Source organism: Cibotium barometz, chromosome 14 (assembly GCF_041138505.1).
Source record: "Cibotium barometz isolate CiBa-2024 chromosome 14, ASM4113850v1, whole genome shotgun sequence".
NCBI lineage: Eukaryota > Viridiplantae > Streptophyta > Polypodiopsida > Cyatheales > Cibotiaceae > Cibotium > Cibotium barometz.
The window spans coordinates 5,822,792-5,841,529 of NC_141059.1; the positions used below are offsets into that span (position 1 = coordinate 5,822,792).

The 18,738-nt window shown below is 42.0% G+C and overlaps 1 protein-coding gene across 2 annotated transcripts in view; it reads right to left on the bottom strand.

The window, feature by feature from the left end:
- Nucleotides 1-15,585: 15,585 nt before the first annotated feature.
- The window catches only part of LOC147631602 (uncharacterized protein At4g15545-like), a 68,497-nt gene continuing 65,344 nt past the window's right edge, over nt 15,586-18,738 (bottom strand). For both annotated transcript variants that reach the window (XM_086808121.1, XM_086808120.1), the window contains one exon: nt 15,586-15,887. The gene's annotated coding sequence lies outside the window, so the exon portion shown is untranslated. The remainder of the gene's footprint in view (nt 15,888-18,738) is intronic.

Genomic DNA, 18,738 nt, shown 5'->3' on the forward strand with positions numbered 1-18,738 from the left:
AGAGCTCACAGACACTTTTGGGCTGAACTCATGCTTGAGCTCTCTTGAGACTAGCTCTCCCTCTTGTTCATAGAGGTGCAAGCTCTTCTCTCTCCCCATCTACACTATTGTATGAGCAATGCTCTTCTAATTCAATGCAATGAGATGATGTTTTTCTCTCTTCTCATTTCTATTCTCTAGTGTACATGCTTCTTTGTTGATGCTTGTGGATTCTCTATTAGGCTTTGTGTGGTAGTGGATTCAAGCTTAAGCTTCTTCATAGCTTGTAGCTTATCCATGGGCAAGGCATTGCTTGAGTAGTGAATGAGAATGCATGTTTATTTCAAGTTCCATTAAGCTTCAAGGTTTGTGTGCAGGCTAGGGAAGTAAGTGCTTGAGAATGAAGTGTGCTTTGAGCTTGTGTGCTTATGAATGAGCTTGTGTGTGCATTAGCTTAGCCTTCTTCTTGTATTGGATGCATGAATGAGTGGGATGATGAGTGAATGAGCTATGGCAAGATTGAGCTTGTGTGTGTAAAGTCTATGTCAAGGTAGTGGTGTTCATAGCATTCTCTCCCGAAAGGGATAAGCTTCCATGCACCTAACCGGGTTGAATCCTCTAGCGATGAAAGGAGTGTTTATCATTCCATTGGTGAGCTAGGAGCGTAGTCTACTTGCCCATATTGCATACGTAGGGAGACGACCGTCTTTCCATTGGCGCCGCTGCCGGGGAGACGACCTACGGTTGGTTGAGGAACCTTGGCAGCCATTACAATCTAAACAATACTAGGAGTAGGATAATTAAGCTCTAGCAGGCGAAGGAGGGCGAAGGGCTGCATCGCTGAACGCAGCAGAGAGGAGAAGTTGCCGGTGGCGTCAGCAGAGAGCGGAGGGGCCAAATAAGGCCGCAGGGGTTTTTTTTTAATTCAAAAAACGTGAAAGACTAGTTACCCCCCGACTCTGCTCACTGGCTCAGTGCCCACTGGTCTGATCTGCTCGGCTGGCCTAGCCAACGGATCCGTACAGCCGTCGACCTGTCACACTCTCTGCGTTACAAGTTGCCGATGGCGTCAGTGGAGAGCGGAGGCGCCGGTGGGGTCGGCAGCTGCTGGAGGAGAAGGCGAGGAGGCGAAGTGAAGGCGGCAGCTGCTGGAGGCGAAGGCGGCACCTGAGGAGGCGAAGGGCCAGGAGCAGAAGGACCGCAGCAGAGAGGAGGAGGCGCCGGTGGCGTCAGAAGGTGAGGAGGAGAAGGCGACAGTTGCTGGAGGCGAAGGCGGCAGCAGAGAAGGCGAAGGCGACCGCAGCAACAGAGGAGGAGAAGGCGATAAGGTGGCCGCATGATTCGGAAGCGATAAGGTAAGGTTAGTATTTTGTTTTTTGTTTTTTTTAATTAATCTTTAATTTTTCAAGATCTGTAATTTTCGCATACCAATTTTCATGTTTTTTGCATTTTTTTAAATAAAAATAAAATAAAATAAAATATGTATTTACACACATATTCATGTTAGTTGCATTTAGTGGTTAGGTAGGGTTTAAATATATATATATATATATATATATATATATATTAGACAGCAAGTTGTGAACCATGAGAGAACCTTAGTTGCTCAAGAGCAAGCACGGCCGGTGCTAGGAGCTCAACCTCCTCCACCTGGCACAGCTTCCTTTAGATATGTGGAATATGAGAATCGTGAATTAGGAATGGAGATGGTTAGCTCTCAACCATACTACATCAAAATGGAGCATCCTCTTGTCGAACCCTACTTTGAGAACCCAACCGGACCAAGCCTAGTTCATGGCTTTAATGGAGACCCAAGCTCTTTGATGCTTATAGGATCTCAGCCAACCAAGACTCAAGGTTATCCAGGACCATATCCTACAAAGAGACTATACCCCACGCAACAAACAGGACCATGCTATGAATGTGGTGGACCACATTGGGCGAGAGAATGTCCAAACAAGAAACGACCCCTCTTAGCTAACATAGGCACAACATCTACGTTTCCACCTATAGAGAGGTTTTGCCAAGGGTGTAGCATTGACCATCTACCAAAGGATTGCTTGTTGAAGCCTGCGGATCCGGCAGCACAAAAAGCTAAAGCGCCCCTCAACTATGTTGAAGTGATTCCATCACCCACGACATCTGAGAGGAGGAGAACGAACTAGTGTCACTAAGAGTAGTGACTAGAGCCCAAGCATAAAAGAATGTCAAAGAGGTTGTTGAGAAACCCTCTGAGATTAAGGTTCTAGCCAAAGATGGAAAAGAGAGAAAGAAATCAACTCGACGTAAACCATGCAGCAAGAGGAGTAAGAAGTTGAAGGAGCAGAAGAGCTCTGATGGAGGAAATTCTATCCCAAAAGAGATAGAAGGAATGTTGAAAACAAAACAAATAGGAGAGAAAACTCAAAATGAGCAAAAGGGACAAGCATCTGAGTCTGAGGAAAGCTCGGGAGGATCAGTCCTTGTGGACAAGGTGTACGAGCCTTTAGATGCAGCGCTTCAAGCGTATAATAGTAGGATCACAGCTCTGACCGAGCTGCCTAAGAAGCTGCAAGAATATCCCAACCCTCGTGAAGAGACAATCAACTTGGCTATCCATAAGCAGTTGATTAGGGATACTCAGACTCTAATAGACGGCCCACCACCTATGTACGCAAGAGGACCTGCTTCTCTGAAGCCTAACTTAGAGACGATACCAGAAGCCACGCCAAGCATGGAAAAGGGAAGTGAAGTTGTATCTCTACATTTCCCAGAAATGCCTGAAGGAGATGATTTACCTCATACCAATGCAGACGAGTCAAAACCATTGACTACTGCAGATTTTGGAGATGAAATTCCTGAAATAGAGGAAGCAGTAGCAAGGGAGATGTGGGAAGCGGTGCAAAAACAAGTTGAGGATCTAGCATCTTCTGACAAGTCACCACCGTTTTCTATAGTAGAATTCTCGAATCAAAGGGTTCAAGAATTTGATGCTTTATCTCTACCAGATGAAGCTCAGACTGTTGTCTCAGCTCGGAGCAACAAGCTCACTTGCAAGACACTGCCCTCATATTTAGGACTGTACGAAGCACATAGCCAAATCATGCAAGTACCATCAATGACACGACAACCTCATCAGGAACGAGACATAGGGAGTTGGCAAGCTTTAATGTCGGCACCAGTTACGTGTACCATTCCACTCGCAGAGTTCTTAAAGCTTAGGCCAAGATTGTGGGGAGAAGTGGCTACACAATTAACTGAGCAAGGATTGTGGAACCAGAACATACTTTGGTACACTTGTGTCTCACAGCTCTAAAGGGTTGCACTTTCTTGTTCGAATATGATATAGGTAAGTACTTGCGTTTGGCAAAAAGCAGGTTCATGCGCATATGGCTAAACGACTTACAGTATGACGTAGTTTAAGTTGTATTTCCCCAAATCTTGTATGGATTGTTGCTAATAGCTCCCTCCCATGTCTTGGACAGGGGGTTGGTTCCTTGAGCCACTTCGACAAGTCCTTCTATGGCCTAAACTAGGTAGTCGGGCCACCTGACAGTCATTTTGACCTTTTTCGAACCTTAAAGACTGATTTTGGCCTAAATGGACTACCTACACTCCTAATTTCACAATTCTTCCTCTCATGGTAGTTTACCACTTTTTTGTCTTGTATTGACCTATCAATTTAGAATCTGCATTACTATTGCCTATTTTTAATAACTTCCCTATTTTTAAGGAGATTGGACACTTCATAAGCTTTATTCAATCCCCTCGAGTCTGATACATTCAAAAACTTGAGTATTATTGTCCATGGAAACCATGTCTAATTTAGTCTGGTAATTACTACTGGTACCCACCCTCTTTGGCTGTAATGATTGCATTCACTTAGGCATCCACACCTGTGGAAGAGTGTACTGGGTCTAGGAAGGGGGAGGGACATCTTGTGGGTCTTTAGCCTCCAGGATTTTGACCACTACTTTCAAAAGCAAGGAAGTGGGAAAAGGGCCATTGGAACCCGCCCCTAATGGGGGATATTATTATTTTTCCAATCGAAAGTTCATGTCCTGTTCGAAAGGGTATAGCATAGTTCACTAGGACACACGGGGTCCCTGCACTGTAATAGTGATATATAGAAAAAACAAACCAAATAAAATTCACTCACTAATACAGTGTTTTGTTTGTAGAAGAAATGCCTATAAGGACTCAAGTAAGTACTAAATCACCAATGCAAAAATGATGAGGAAATGAGGTGCTACTTCCAAGGAGTCAAAGTAGCAGGAAGAGCCCAAGGAATTAAAGATAATACCAAAGGTACCAAATAGGTCGTTACATGATGCTGAAGGGTGGGTAACTAAGCATAGTTATTCATCTAGTTGGCTAGGCGATGCTGGAAAACATGGAGAACACATACTAGTTCGAGTGCTCCAAAGGAATATAGATAAGGAGCCGTGGTTGTTTACCTACCATGCGCCATAATGCTACTCAGTTCTTAAGGAAGATGGTGTGATGGAGAGGTTAAAAGCAACTAGCTTGGAACAAATGGTAGCTTCCTGGAATCCTATGACCCTATTCTCATAACTGAATCCTAAACTCTTATGATGCAATCAAAGGGGGTGGGTGTAGTAACCATAGGAGAGTGTGAGGTTGAGATTAAGCTGCACATAAAGTTAATCATTGAAGCATTCGGCCTACCTTCAGAGGTGTCATATTTAAAAGTAAAAACATACACCATAGATATAAGTAAGCACATGAAAAAATGGAGTAAGTCACCGCATGGAGAATTCTTTACACACATCCGAAATCCTACAATAGAAATGGCTTGTAGGGGAGACGGTCTTCTCACTCACGTGAAATACATTGATGGACAAAATAGGATAAACTCTTGGGCTGTCTTTATGGTTACAGAAGCAAGCAAGGAAGATTGGGCAAATATAATCTTTAACAACCTCACTGCTTATTGTGCAAACTATAAGTATACAATTGGTAATCCCAATCTTCTACATCAAGTTCTAGATTATGGGGCTAGAAAGATCCTTAAAGAAGAGGGTTTCAACATTCCTACTCTCCTTGGACAAGAAGCTCAAAGGCAAGGCCAGGGAGATCAAGGCTCTCAGGGGAGAAGCAGCCAACATATGCAAGGTGAATATTCATCCATGTGTAGAGAAACCCCTATTGTAATATCTCCACAAGCACAGTCCACATCAGTGACAACAGCAATAGCTGATCCTAAAGGTAAGGGAAAAATTAATTCAGGGATAACCACTCAAATGCTTGAAGAAGTGTCAAAACCCTTGAACCTCTGACAAAGAAGCAAAGTATTGAAAAGGAATTCCTAAACCCTAAAGTGCAACAAGTACAGAAGTAGGTAGTCACTCTGTTTGGACTGGACACAGAACAAGCAGAGGAGGAATCATGGCTGGCAGCTTTTAGAGTTGACAAGGGTAATAAACCAAATGGTTGTAAAGTTTTACAAACAAAAGGCACTAGACAAGCAACAAGTCATTGACCAATAGAATACGCTCAAAGACCAACTCTAGGAATTGGCCAACCAAGTAGAGAAAATCAGTGAATTGGTGGCTCTTGAAGCGGAAAAAATGTTGCCTTTAAAATGGGCTACAAATGCTAACATGCTTAAGGGTCATTATGAAAAGGTTAAAAAAATTCAGGTTCACAGCAAGGTTGTTGAGGAAACGACTAAGGTAAAAGACTTGACATCACAATGTAGTGACTTGGAGTGTAGACTACAGGAAGCCAAGGAAAGTTTGGTACAAAAACTTCAAAAGTAGAATGAAGAGGAACTCATGCTAAATCTCGAGCATAAGGCAAAAAAGGATAGTTTATTCCAACAGCTTAAAAGGGCACAAGAGGACTACACAAAGTATCATGATGAAGCTATGGACAAAGCAAGAGAATTGGAGTCTACTCTCCAGAAGTAGAATCAACATGAAGAGGAGGAGTCTTTTCCAGTGGCACAAGGGGTAGGTACATTACTTGATACCATTTCTAACCATGCCTCTAATCTAGCTACCTTAGCTGTTTCCCTGAGAACTCCTGAAAAAACCCAGAACTTTTACACCTCTACCCTTTTACTGTCTATGACTGTGAAAGACATAGACTTTGAGACTCCTTTGAACATCGAGGTAGTGCAGTGGGTTTTTAAAAAGATGTCCAGACAAAATGCCCCAAAATTTTTAATGGCCATTCTTCATGGGGATAATAGTCTAGAAAGCCCTAGTGATCTCTTCTATGTCCCATTGCATCCTATAGTTATCAATTTTGAGGGCCCGGGTTAGGGTGCTTCTAAGTTCTCGATATTTCTCTGAAGAGGGTGAACTCATCAATTTAGGTTCGGTTGAAGATTTAACCTTTGAAGCCCAAACATTTGGAGACTACTTACAGCAAAGCCAAACTTGGACGCAACTTTATGGACCTTATGAGGCTAGGGACTGCTCCTTGTATTTAAGTGTTAGGTAGATCAATCTTTATCACTCCTTGGGCATATGGAAATTATTTCGGCTCATTACATTGCATTAGGAAAGACTAAAATAAGGGGAAAATTCTGTAGAAATTGATTTGCCTCACATCAATTACCCCTCCATTGATGAAACTGAAGTCATTCAATGGGAAAATGATTTTAAACAACAATTCAATAGCAAGCCACCTAGCCCAGAAGAAGATGAAGGGCCGGGCAAAGCTTTAGACAGATTAACATTCCCATATGTTACTGCATTCCTTGTGAATACTCAGCCACAACTGTTAAGAGAGGGAGGTTCTAAAGGTAATAGTGAAGGTAATAGTAAAGAAGCTGAAGCTACACTAATGCTCAGTCATGCATGAGAACTTGACCTACCTTTACAAGATTTACACAATAAGACTATGAAATGGGCCTATGCAGTCCAATGGGAAAGAATGGGGCTCACAAACATTTTAAGAATTCTTATGATGCAAATAGTGGAAGGTCACTCTCATGAAGCTATGGAACAAGTGGTTTAGTAGTGTCAAGGATATTGTTGCTTAGTCTCTAACTCAATTGACCAAGGTGGAAGGGGAAGTTAATCAGCTCTCTTCTAGGTACTTCCAGTATCTACAAGCAATTCAAGAATCTATGGATAGTGATAAGGAAATGTGGGATACACAAAAGGAAATTGTTGCCAAGGAGATAGTAAGCTCAGAGCATACTTTGGAAACCATGAGGAGAGAAAGACCATGTTCAGTTTGGGACATTGGCCTTTTAGATCATTATTTTTTAACCAAAGCACCTCTAGCACCACGAAATCTACTTACTATAATCAAAATGGTGATATGTTGCCTAAATTTATCAATGGTAATTTTAAATTTGCAGTATGACTTCAAGCAGCTGAAGAGGGATGATTTAAATTTGATACTATCTTTTTTACCCCATTATGCAATTCCCACTCTGACCTTTGGAATTTTCAGCCAAGAATATGGGATAAGGGATCCAAGGGATCTTTTACTAGATAATGCACCCATTTGTTCTGAATTTCTGAGCATGAGTGAGATTTATTACTCTTACACAAATATGGGATGATGAGGAAGGGTTGATAGAGCTACAAGCCCCTATGGTGTTGCCATAGTTTTAGAAGTTCCTCGTAGTGGCTAAAGGACAGTGTCTAGTGGCTAGAAGCTGATGGCATGTAGGAAGTTAGGCAAGTCTATGAACACTTGAAGGATGCAGATAGTGTTCTCTATCACCCTTTGGGAATAGTGAAGTTATTTTATGAAATTTATCGATTCCTAAAAGGAATGCTAAACAAGAGAAGACCAAGGGTTAGATTGGAAAGTGGACTTAATTAACCACCCCAAGGTAGAATCTGTGGAGGTTCCTCATCTGAATTCCTTGTATAATATATTGGGAGAGCTAAAGCAGGAATCTTAGGCAGATAACCAAAGACTCATGGAGCTTACTTACCCTTGCATTGAGGTAGGAAATAGCATTGAGATTATGCCTATAGTGAAAGAAGGACTACAGATAGTATCTTATGAGGGTCCACCACCTACAACAACCGATAATGTTGGGCATCAAGATAACACAACTTGGTGGAGGGAAGCATATCAAATTCCTATGGAAGAACAGGTTTATCCAGAGATGGATTTTCCCAATCTTGCAGATGATACAACATCAGCAACATGAGGAACAACCGAGGTATAATATCTCACTCTGAGTAAGCAATTCGTGATACTATTGCAGAACTTTTTGCAAAAGAAGATGTGTTCACTCGGATGCTAGAGGACACTTACTTGGAATTAATCAAAGAAGGAAACCCTTGTTTGTGGCTGTAGCTTTTCTTTGAGGCACTTATGCAGGTAAGCACATTTGATCCTCAATGCCCATATGACCCTACTTTAGGAGTCAAATTACCCACAATAGAATTGATGGACAACAAGCCTTATTTGTCCTATCCTTCTAAGGGTGATATGGAAAAGCATGTAAAAAAGCATAGATGGAAAGCCAGAGACCTATCGAAGCCCATAGGAAAAAACACACAATTTAAGAACCCTCACCTGGCGCGCGGATCTTCTTGATGTACAGGTGGTTGCTTTCTTAATAGAATATTCTTTTGAAAAATGGAAGCAGGAACATCCAATGGAGGAAAGAGGTGGTTATAAACTACCTCCAAGTACAGTGAAAGGCCAACGGGATGGGAGGGTGCACAACCAAAATGGAGACGGAGCTACCTACAAGTGGATCATTATGCCTATGCCTATTATTATTCACCAAGGAACCTTCATGTCAATCCATGCTTCATTTTATACCCTAGAAGGTTGACCAGGGAATTCTTCAAAGCTAAATGAGGAAGGAATCCCCGCTGTATCTTTAACTATCCTACGTTCCACCCGTCAACCTTCGCAGATATACACGCAATGAGGAGCCACGAAAGTGTACTATGCATGGAGGTAGATACCTGATCCTGCTTTTATGACAATTGTTAGATTTATACAACTTATTATAACACTTTTAGATGTTCCACAAACAGGCACAAGATGGGGCATAGAGTAGTTACTATATGATCTCAATGAAGGACCTAATGAGGATGTGGTGGCTTTCTACTTCCATCGTCTCTCAGGTTTCTACCCGGGTACACGCTTTGTGATTTTGAGACAATGGTAGATACAGAATTCTGGCCTCCTTACAAAGATTTCAGAAGAACCCAATACTCCCTAGAGTTAAGGCATTTTTTTGGCAGCATGTTGCCAAAATTTTTTTATAATATGCAGTCGCCTACCTAAAAGTGGTAGGCACAAGAGTTCAAGTCTAGTCACCCGCCAGTAGGTTTTCTGCCCACACTGGCATAGTCTTGCAAGTGCGTCAAGTCACTAGTTGGCTAGAGATGTGGTGTTTGATGAATTGGCAAGTTGGTACAAAAACAATGATGTTATGGTGGATGACATAGATGTAGATGTGCATGTGAACTTGAGTCGTACCAAACACCGAGCAACCTTTTTCGAGCTATTTGAAAATTAGAGCGAAACTTGGCAACAAATCCCAAAAAATTAAAACTTACTCGATAAACTTTCACAATAGAAAATAATACACAATGAGCCCACGAGATATGTGAAAAGGTAATATCCCCCATAAGGGTGAATCAAGCCCAACCCACAGTGGATATAGGAGACATTTGGAGAAGGGAGGAGAAGGGATCTATAGAAGATAGATACATTGACAAAGGACAAAGAAAACATAAGAAGTGACAAAAGCAAGTAGCGAAAGGGTTGAAGAAGACGAGGAAAAGGAGTTCTTTTTCTTTACATGGATCTAAGGAATTTGAGGATGGGGAAAAAGAAATAGTACTTAATTTCTTGATGGTGGAATTAATGGAGGCGTAGGAAGAGGAGTTTTATGAGTATCGTGAGATTGTGCCTTATGCGCCTGTGTCCATCATCATGAAAGATGAAGACAAAGAGATGGTTAACTCAAATCCACACGATCTTTTAGAAGACGTACCAATGCGTATCTCTCAAGAGATTCCTAGAGTAAAACCTAGAGAAGCTTGGTCTAATTATGCAGGTGATTTTGGTGTCGAATTGACAAAATTTGAGATAACCAAAGGGAAATCTATGCTAATTGGCTCTTCATTGGTGGATCTCATTTGGAAAATCTTCAAAATGTCTTAGTTAAACACCTAGGTGTGTTTGCATGGACTTAAGGACTTGACATGAATTAAACCAGAATTATGCCAACTCTATACTGACTTAGAGCCCGATGCACATCATGTTTGTCAACAACAGTGTCGGACGAACCCAATTTATGTGGAGCTAGTTAAAGCAAAAATCACTAAGTTATAGATGCAGGGTTCATCTATCCAGTGTCTTATAGTGAGTGGGTCTCACCTATTGTGATAGTTCCCAAAAAGAATAAGAAGATTCATATTTGTGTGGATTATTGGCAATTAAATAATTAGACAAAGAAGGACCACTTTCCCTTGCCATTCACTGATCAAGTTCTAGACAAAGTAGCAAGCTATGAGCTTTATTCTTTCATGGATGGCTTTAGTGGATACAATCAAGTGTTGATTCATCCTAAAGACCAACCTAAGACTACGTTTAACACAGAATCAGGGACATTTTCTTATAGAGTGATGCCTTTTGGGTTATGCAATGCCCCTGCCATATTTCAACATGTTGTGATATCTGCTTATCAAGAGTTTATAAGGAAATGGATAGAGATCTTCTTAGATGACTTTTGTGTTTGTGGTACTTGTAAGGATATGCCCAAAAAGTTGGATCAAGCATTTGATAGGAGTACAAAGGTGGGTATATCTCTAAACCCAGATAAATGAGTGTTTGGAGTGAGTAAAGGTACTCTTTTAGGTCAGCGGTATCCAAAGACAGTATTTCCATGGATACTAGTAAGATACAGAAAATTAGTGAGTTACCACTGCCTCAAACCCTTAAACAGTTGTGTGGGTTCCTAGGCCATGTGAATTATTATCGACGTTTTATTGCAAACTTTGCAGTTATAGCCTTGCCTTTGACTACGTTGTTACGAAAGGACAATCCATATGTGTGGATAGATACCTCTCAAGGGGCCTTTGAACTTCTGAAATAGAAGTTAGTGGAAGCTCTAATCTTGGTACCTCCATATCGGAAGAAGGAATTCCATATCCATGTGGATGCTTCCATGACACCAGTGGGTGTTGTTTTATGCCAATCTGATGATAATAAAGTGGATCATCCTATATATTATGGGAGTATGAATCTAAGTGATGTGAAACTATATAATGATAGAAAAGGAATGTTTCAATGGTGTTCTCAATAGCTGAGAAGTTTCGTCATTATCTACTAGGAAATAAATTTATATTTTATGTCGATCATTAGGCTTTGAAATACCTCTTGAATAAGCCGGAGTTAACGGGATGAGTGATTCGTTGGATGCTCTTATTTTAAGAGTTTGATTTCCAAGTAGTGATGAAAGTGGGAAAGACGCACGTGTTAGCGGATCATTTATCTAGATTATTTGATATGACCAAGAGGTAGGTGTAGAGGATGATCTTCTCGATGCTCAATTATTTTTAGCAAAAACACAAGTTCATTGGTATGCGGACATCGCTAACTTTTTGAGCATCGCTCAATATCCAATCACCATGGATAAGCGAGAAAAGAAAAATATTTTGTTAAAATCTAGGTCTAAAAGCTTGTTGGGTGGGCAACTTTATAAATATTTCCTGTGGGAAGGAATTTATTGTCGATGTGCACGTGAGGATGAAGTCCCAACTATTTTGAAAGCTTTACATAACGAGCCATGTGGAGGACATTTTGCAAGTGAGATGACCGCTCATAAGGTTCTCCTTGTAGGATATTGGTATGCCAACTTTATATAAAGATTGTTATCATTATTACCGAAAATGTGATAAATGTCAGCGAGTTGGTAGACCAACAAAACAATTCGCTACTCAATTAACACCAATCTTAGTGATGAGTCCTTTTGAGGAGTGGGGAAGATTTTGTAGGACCGATAGATTCCCCATCGAGATATCAATCTGATCGATATATATTGGTGTGCATAGATTATATGACAAAGTGGGTAGAGGCAAAACCTCTGAAGATGGACAGGGAAGTAGATGTTGCCAAGTTTTTATATGAGAATATTATTACACAATTTGGGTGCCCATTAGAGCTGGTAAGTGATCACGGTTCTCATTTTCTAAATGAGACAATTAAGGAATTAACCGAACTCTATAAGATTAAACATCGTAAATCTATGACGTACTATCCGACGAGCAAACGGTCAAGTGGAAGTTACTAATCGCATACTTTGTGGGATATTGACTAAAACAGTAGCTGAGAATAGATGGGATTGGGATGAGCGATTATATGAAGCGTTATGGGCTTACCGTACAGCCTGTAAAGTTACTACGCAAAATACTCCATTTAATTTAGTCTATGGGACAGATGCAATATTTCACATTGAACAAGAAATTCCTACATTGAGAATAGCATTAGCTATGCGGTTGGGTGCGCTTCATTGAATGATCGATTGTCAAAGTTAGTAAAATTATATGAGGAATGATTGATAGCTCTTCAAAGTTTAGAGGCTATGCAGAAACGTAGAAATAGAAAATCTTGGCATGATCGCATCATAAAAATTCGTAAGTTTAATGAAGGAGAACTTAGTGCCAGCACAATTGGAAGATATAGGAGAGTAAGGGTGGCCCAAAAGAGTGGTCTACATTCATTCAGCCCAATTGGAAGATATAGGGGAGTAAGGGCCTCATTAGATGCATACACAATCTAGGAGAGTAAGAGCATTTTTCATGGCCTAGTTAATAGGGGTGTTAGGCATTTTTCATGGCCTAGTTAACAGGGGTGTTAGGCATTTAAATGTAGTAAATGCTAAACTACTCTACATTACCATGCTATGAAGATTGTGTCACATCCATGTGGTGGCTGGTCAAGTTTGTGAAGAGATTTGTTGCTATGTTTATTTTAAATTGATTAAATGACTAACAAAATAAAAAGGGAGATTTTTTAATATCACTTTCTATTTAAACCCATGGCTTCTCAATTTGCTAATTTGTTCTCTTAGGTTTTTTCATATACCTAGCTAGTGTTACATTTATTTTTAGCTGGTTTGTAGTGTTTGTTCTCTTGGGTTTTTTCATAGATCTAATGTTACATTTATTTTAAGGTAGTTTGTAGTGATTATTCTCAGACGAGTGGCTCAAGGTTGGTACTTACACAATAAAGTAATGGTCGCTTGGGCTAATATAGTAATATGATGAATATGATAGAGACATTATTTTGTTGTCTTATGCTATTGACTAAAGAGAATATGGGAGAGAGGGAGAGCTTGAGTTCCTTATTACAACCAACCATACACACATACACAAGAGAGCAAGACATAAGAGAGAGATGGATGGCTGAATTTTCTTCTATCTTCTTCTCTTCTTTATAATGATATACTGAAAAGATAAGAATACATACTATACAGGAAGCCCTCTCTTACTATAACATATAATGGTCGGGCCATAGTTTGAACCTATCTACATAAGTTGGCGTTATAACTATGCCATACTTTAGTAATCCAAATATGGTTATCACATAACCTCTCTCGTCCACACTGGGAGCATATCAACCATAATCTCACCAATCGATAAGGTTGGTGAGATTATGGTTGATATGTGGCACCCCTAGACTCTACCTTTGCACTCGATAAGGTAACGGTTGGCTGCAGTAGCACTCCCAAAGATCTCTTATCTGGGACACTACCACCCTAATCAACATCTATGTACCCATGTAGGTGTATCTCTGTGCCAACCTCATAGAAAAGTCCACAATCAAATGTGGACTTATGTACTTGAGAATCCATCTAGCCACATTCAAGTGTGGCTTTCTGGGGGCCTACATAAACCGACTCACAAGTCTAACAAACAATGCTCAATCTAGCCTAGTAATGATTATGTAGATCAAGCGTCAAAACAAGTGGGCTCTAACTCTTGGATTCCTTTAACCATGTAAGCATAGTGGTGGGTAGTATATCCATCTTACCTTAACCTGTCAATAGGATATCTAACCCTTGTAGACCTGTGTACACCTAGATCACTGTTAGATGTCCTAAAATAGTCCTTGTTCATTGCACTAAGAGTAACCAGTGACAAAATGCCATGCTCCTCATCAAGGCTCTGCTCGGAGCCACTAGAATCACCATCTAGATATGAGTGACCTACTGATGATAAGTCAAAACATAAAAGATTGATCTACCTTTTCCTTCCCTTTATACCTACATCTATTCTCAACCTATCTGACCATGTACTACCACTAGATACACTATTAGAGGACTCTCCAAGTCCACTAAGAACCTATGATTTCTACTCTACATGTGGGATATCATCATTACTTCTTACATTTGCATCTCATGAGTGACAATAACCTATGGCTCTTGTACCATCCTTCCCTCTTTCTCACACTCTCTCTTTCTCTCTCTATTTGCATTTTGATTCATGAGCTGCAAAAGGGCATGGGTTGTGCTTGACCTTCCCTTCTCTCTCATGCCTCTCTGTTTGTCTATTGTACGAGAAATCAACGCAACCATGGTGGGTGGGAGCTTTGCTATGGAGATGGTGATGAGTTGAGCGACTCCATTGAAGCTTACATTGCACTACAGACCCAACACTATAGAAGGCTCTGAGATTTATCACATCAGTCGAGGAGGTGTGACTAAGGCTAGGATTTTCACCAAGCTGTGTTTGGCTATGCTAGGGTGCTTTGATTGGAAGGGGATACCTTCTTTGCCAGCTTGAGTTATGATGTTGCTTTGACAAATATATATGAAATGTCTAGCTGGGCGAGGGGGTGAAATGTCTAGCTGGGCGAAGGGGTGTACACTAGAGCAAGAGAAAGAGGCGCGAAAGGATGTGACAGTTGATGTACTAAGGTTGTATTAATTAAATGCCACTTCATGAATTAATATGTACTACTTTTTTCGCTTGGGATCTTTAATACAACTCCCTCTTTCTCTCTCTCTCTCTCATGGAAGGTGGGGTCACAGGGCTGTGGTCTCTCTCTCGCACTAATCAGAGAGCTCTGTCCCTCTTTCTGCGCGTGTAAATGGAAGGAGGTGACACCGATTAGAGAGCTCTGATCACTCAGAGTCTCTCTCTCTCTCTCTGCGTCTTTATGCCGTTCATCTCAGAAAGCTCTAGGCGAGTGGATGGGGGGAACACTGAGGTAGGAACTGAAGGAAGCGTTCGAGGCTTTCGACGTAGACTGAGATGGGTAAAACTTGGCGGGAAAGCTGGCAGGGTGCTGGCCTCACTCGACAACGATGCACTTACACAAGAGGACGCCTGCAAAGGCAACGATGCGAAAGGGGGATTCTTCGTTGTCTCTCCATGCGCTTCAGAACCCAGAAGCGACTGGCTCTCTCTCCATCCGCTGCAGAACCCAGAGGCGACTCTCTCTCTCTCTCTGGGTATGCATTTCCATCACTAAATGATTATACTTTGTTTCTCTTATTATCATTATGTTATATACTCATCAAGAGCTTTGGATGTTCATTCACTCCCTACCATTTTCCATATGATTGCAAAAAGAAAATGGCTAAGTTGCAACATAAATGATAGGGATTCTTTTAGTTATTAAGAAGAACCACAGCCCCCCTTGCAACTTAAATGGCAGCGACAATACTTTTATAACTATTAAGAAAAACCATTGCCCCCCAGTGCTTTGCTAACTTTATCAAGCAATGCCCTCTAGTAAGTCCCATTCAATAAAAAAAGTCACAGCAATCAAGACTTCCAAATATACAAGTAGATACATATGATTTGCTTAGATATTACAAGCAGAAAATTTAACACACTTAGGACTCTCATTTGGCTTCGAGCACTAGTCACACAATGCATGGTACAATCGTGTTTTCTTGTATTACCTCCTTGAGTGTCTTGGCCGTTCCTCTGTCACTTCAAATATTCCACCTACACAAGAGATAAGCAAGTCAAGGTGGTTAAAAGAGAAATAATGGACAGAGACAATATATATTCATGTGCTTTGCAAAATAATGAGCCTATTTTATTCCAATTCTTGTATACAAGGCTAGAAAAGTTCCATGTGATCAAGATACATGATGCATAATGCATTGGGTTAATACTCTTCTACAATCTTTGAATCATCCGTGTGGGTACCTTTAAACCAACGTATCACGAGTTCGTCACCTTGCCATCTTTTGCCTCCCCAAAAGTCAAATTCATTCCATTCTTTGGAGGCCTACATGAATATAAAAACTCTTTCATTGATTACTCGCTGTGCAAGGTAACTCCAAGTGGTCGAGGTGGGCCATGGATCAGTGCAGTATGGCAGCTGGTCCTCTTGGGTGGGTCTGTCATCTCAAGTACCTTTCTTGGCCGTTGACTAATGCTGCTATCTTGCATCTAGAAAAAGCTAGTAATAGTCAGTTGTGAGGTATCCCGAGGTTGGGCTCCACTTTCTGAGGAGAGTGTCTCTCTACCTGCTCAGGTAAACTTGCAGGCATCACTGGTCGGGAAAAATCAATATCCTGGACAATGGACCAAATCCCTTTCCAAAGAGGCGGTGGAATCTCCCCCGGATCTCTATGCATCTGCAAATGTAGTGCTCCACCATAGAGCAAAGTCTAAAAGTCCTATCCTCTCTAGCAATGCCATCCCCTCTCTTTCTCCACTCGGAGGTGGTGAGATGAAACGCAAATCTGAATGATTGCGATTGTAATATGCGGAAGCTTCGGAGAAGGATCGGTACTTCAAAACTCAAAAAACAGCACTCTTTTCGCGACGGAATTAACGCACAAACTGAAAGACGATGTGCAGAAAATAGAGAGAGAAGGGGGAGATGGAGAGGACACAGTATTGGGTCCCAATTACCCTCTGTAGGGCCCCCACCACGGATGGTGTATTTGCTTTATTAGAATGATGTAAATCTGAAAACAAATACAAAGTACTTGACCTTTTCTTGGCTGGAAAACTTGCCCTTGACCTTCAGTCCTTCACCCCTTTGCTTTAGCAATGTTCTTGGCTGTCCTGACCCTTGTTTGCTTGGAGCACTTGGTGAATTATGAGATGGATTCATGGATTATGGGCTGGGGTATTTATACTTCTCATAGCATCCAGTCGGCCTGCTTCATGAAGTCCCACGACTGTGTCTTTTCCAATAAAGTGTTTTCACACTATATTCCATGCTGTCCAGCCTGCGCATGCTTCTGGGGCAGCATCCTGGCTGCTGGGCAATCAACGCATGGGTGTGGGACTGCTCCCTACACCTGGCCGACTAGCTGGGTAGGGTATTAGACCCAATCGGCTGCCTGTCCAGCAGCAGTACAGCTGGCCGACAGCCCCTCCAGCCCATGCCTTGGCTGGTGGGCAAATCTTGGGCTCTCCTGGCCCCTTGGGGGTGGTTCTACACCTCCCCCATGCCCATACTACAAGTGCAAGTGCAAGTTCTTCTCACTGGGGTAGCCCTATGGGCTGGCCCCATCTCTACATGCAAACCTACATGCCTACAGAGGCCTGGCATCCAGTTGCAAACCAGATACACAGCACATCTGACATCATTCCAGAGGGAGACTCACAGCGCGGACTGGCACTGCTTCATGTGCAGGACAGTGCACACCTGACCTTGGACTCATGTGCAGGACAATGCACACCTGACCTCGGACGACTGAGATGGATCCCTGGCTGACTCGTCCCGGACTGGGCTCACATGGGACCAGTTCACCATCCCAGGTCCTGCACCTTCTGTACAGAAATGTCTACGTGGCATCCAAGTGCGGGATGCACGTGACATCCCCTTCTGCTTAACTTGACGGAAGTTGCATAGCCTCCAAATAATCCGTCAATAATGCCGGATAGTCTTCGAAAAATTCTTTGTCGAGCCATACCGCTTCATGAGTTTCTCGGTCCTGAAACTTCGTGAGGAACTGTCGTAGTCTTCGGCCTGAGCCATGCTTGAAACGGTGCAGAAGGATCTGTTCTGGAACCATTACTTCTGCTTCATCAATGATGTCTGGTTCCGCTTCGTCTTTGACCTTTGAAGGGGGTGGACCTGCATATGGCTTTAACCAACTGACATGAAATACATCGTGCATAGTCCAACTCGGAGGTAGCTTTAACTGCATAGACACCTCATTAATCTTTTTCCGGATGGGGAATGGTCCGAAGCTCTTGAAAGACAACTTTGGGCATCGCTTGCCCACCTGCTTCAATCTTTGCTTCATAATCCGGAGATACACCCAATCTCCTTCCGAAAACTTCATGTCCCTTCGGTCTTTATTGGCCTCTCGAGTGTAGGCCTCTTGCGCTTTAGCCAATCTGTCTTTAACGGACTCTAGGATCTCCTGGTAAGACTCCGTCACTCTGTTCGCCTCCGGTACGGAAGACGAAGTCCTGGTTAACAACGACTGGAAAGGCCTTCCAAACGCTGCCTCATATGGAGTCCTGCCAATAGCTGAAGAAAAAGAGTTATTCAAAACAGCTTGAACTAAAGGCAAAAACGATTCCCACTTACCTTGCTGATCGTGGACATAACACTTCAGCACATCAAAGGCCAACTGGTTGTATATCTCTGTCTGGCCATCTGTCTGTGGGTGGAATGCACTGGAAAAATTTAACTTAGTACCAAAATTATCAAACAATGCCCTCCAAAAATGACTGGTAAACTTGGCATCTCGGTCTGACACTATGGTCCTAGGAATCCCACCAATCGGGTACCAATGCCGAATGAATAGCTGGGCAACATCCTCGGCGGTCACATTGGCCCTGCAAGGAATAAGCATAACAAATTTGCTGAACCTGTCAA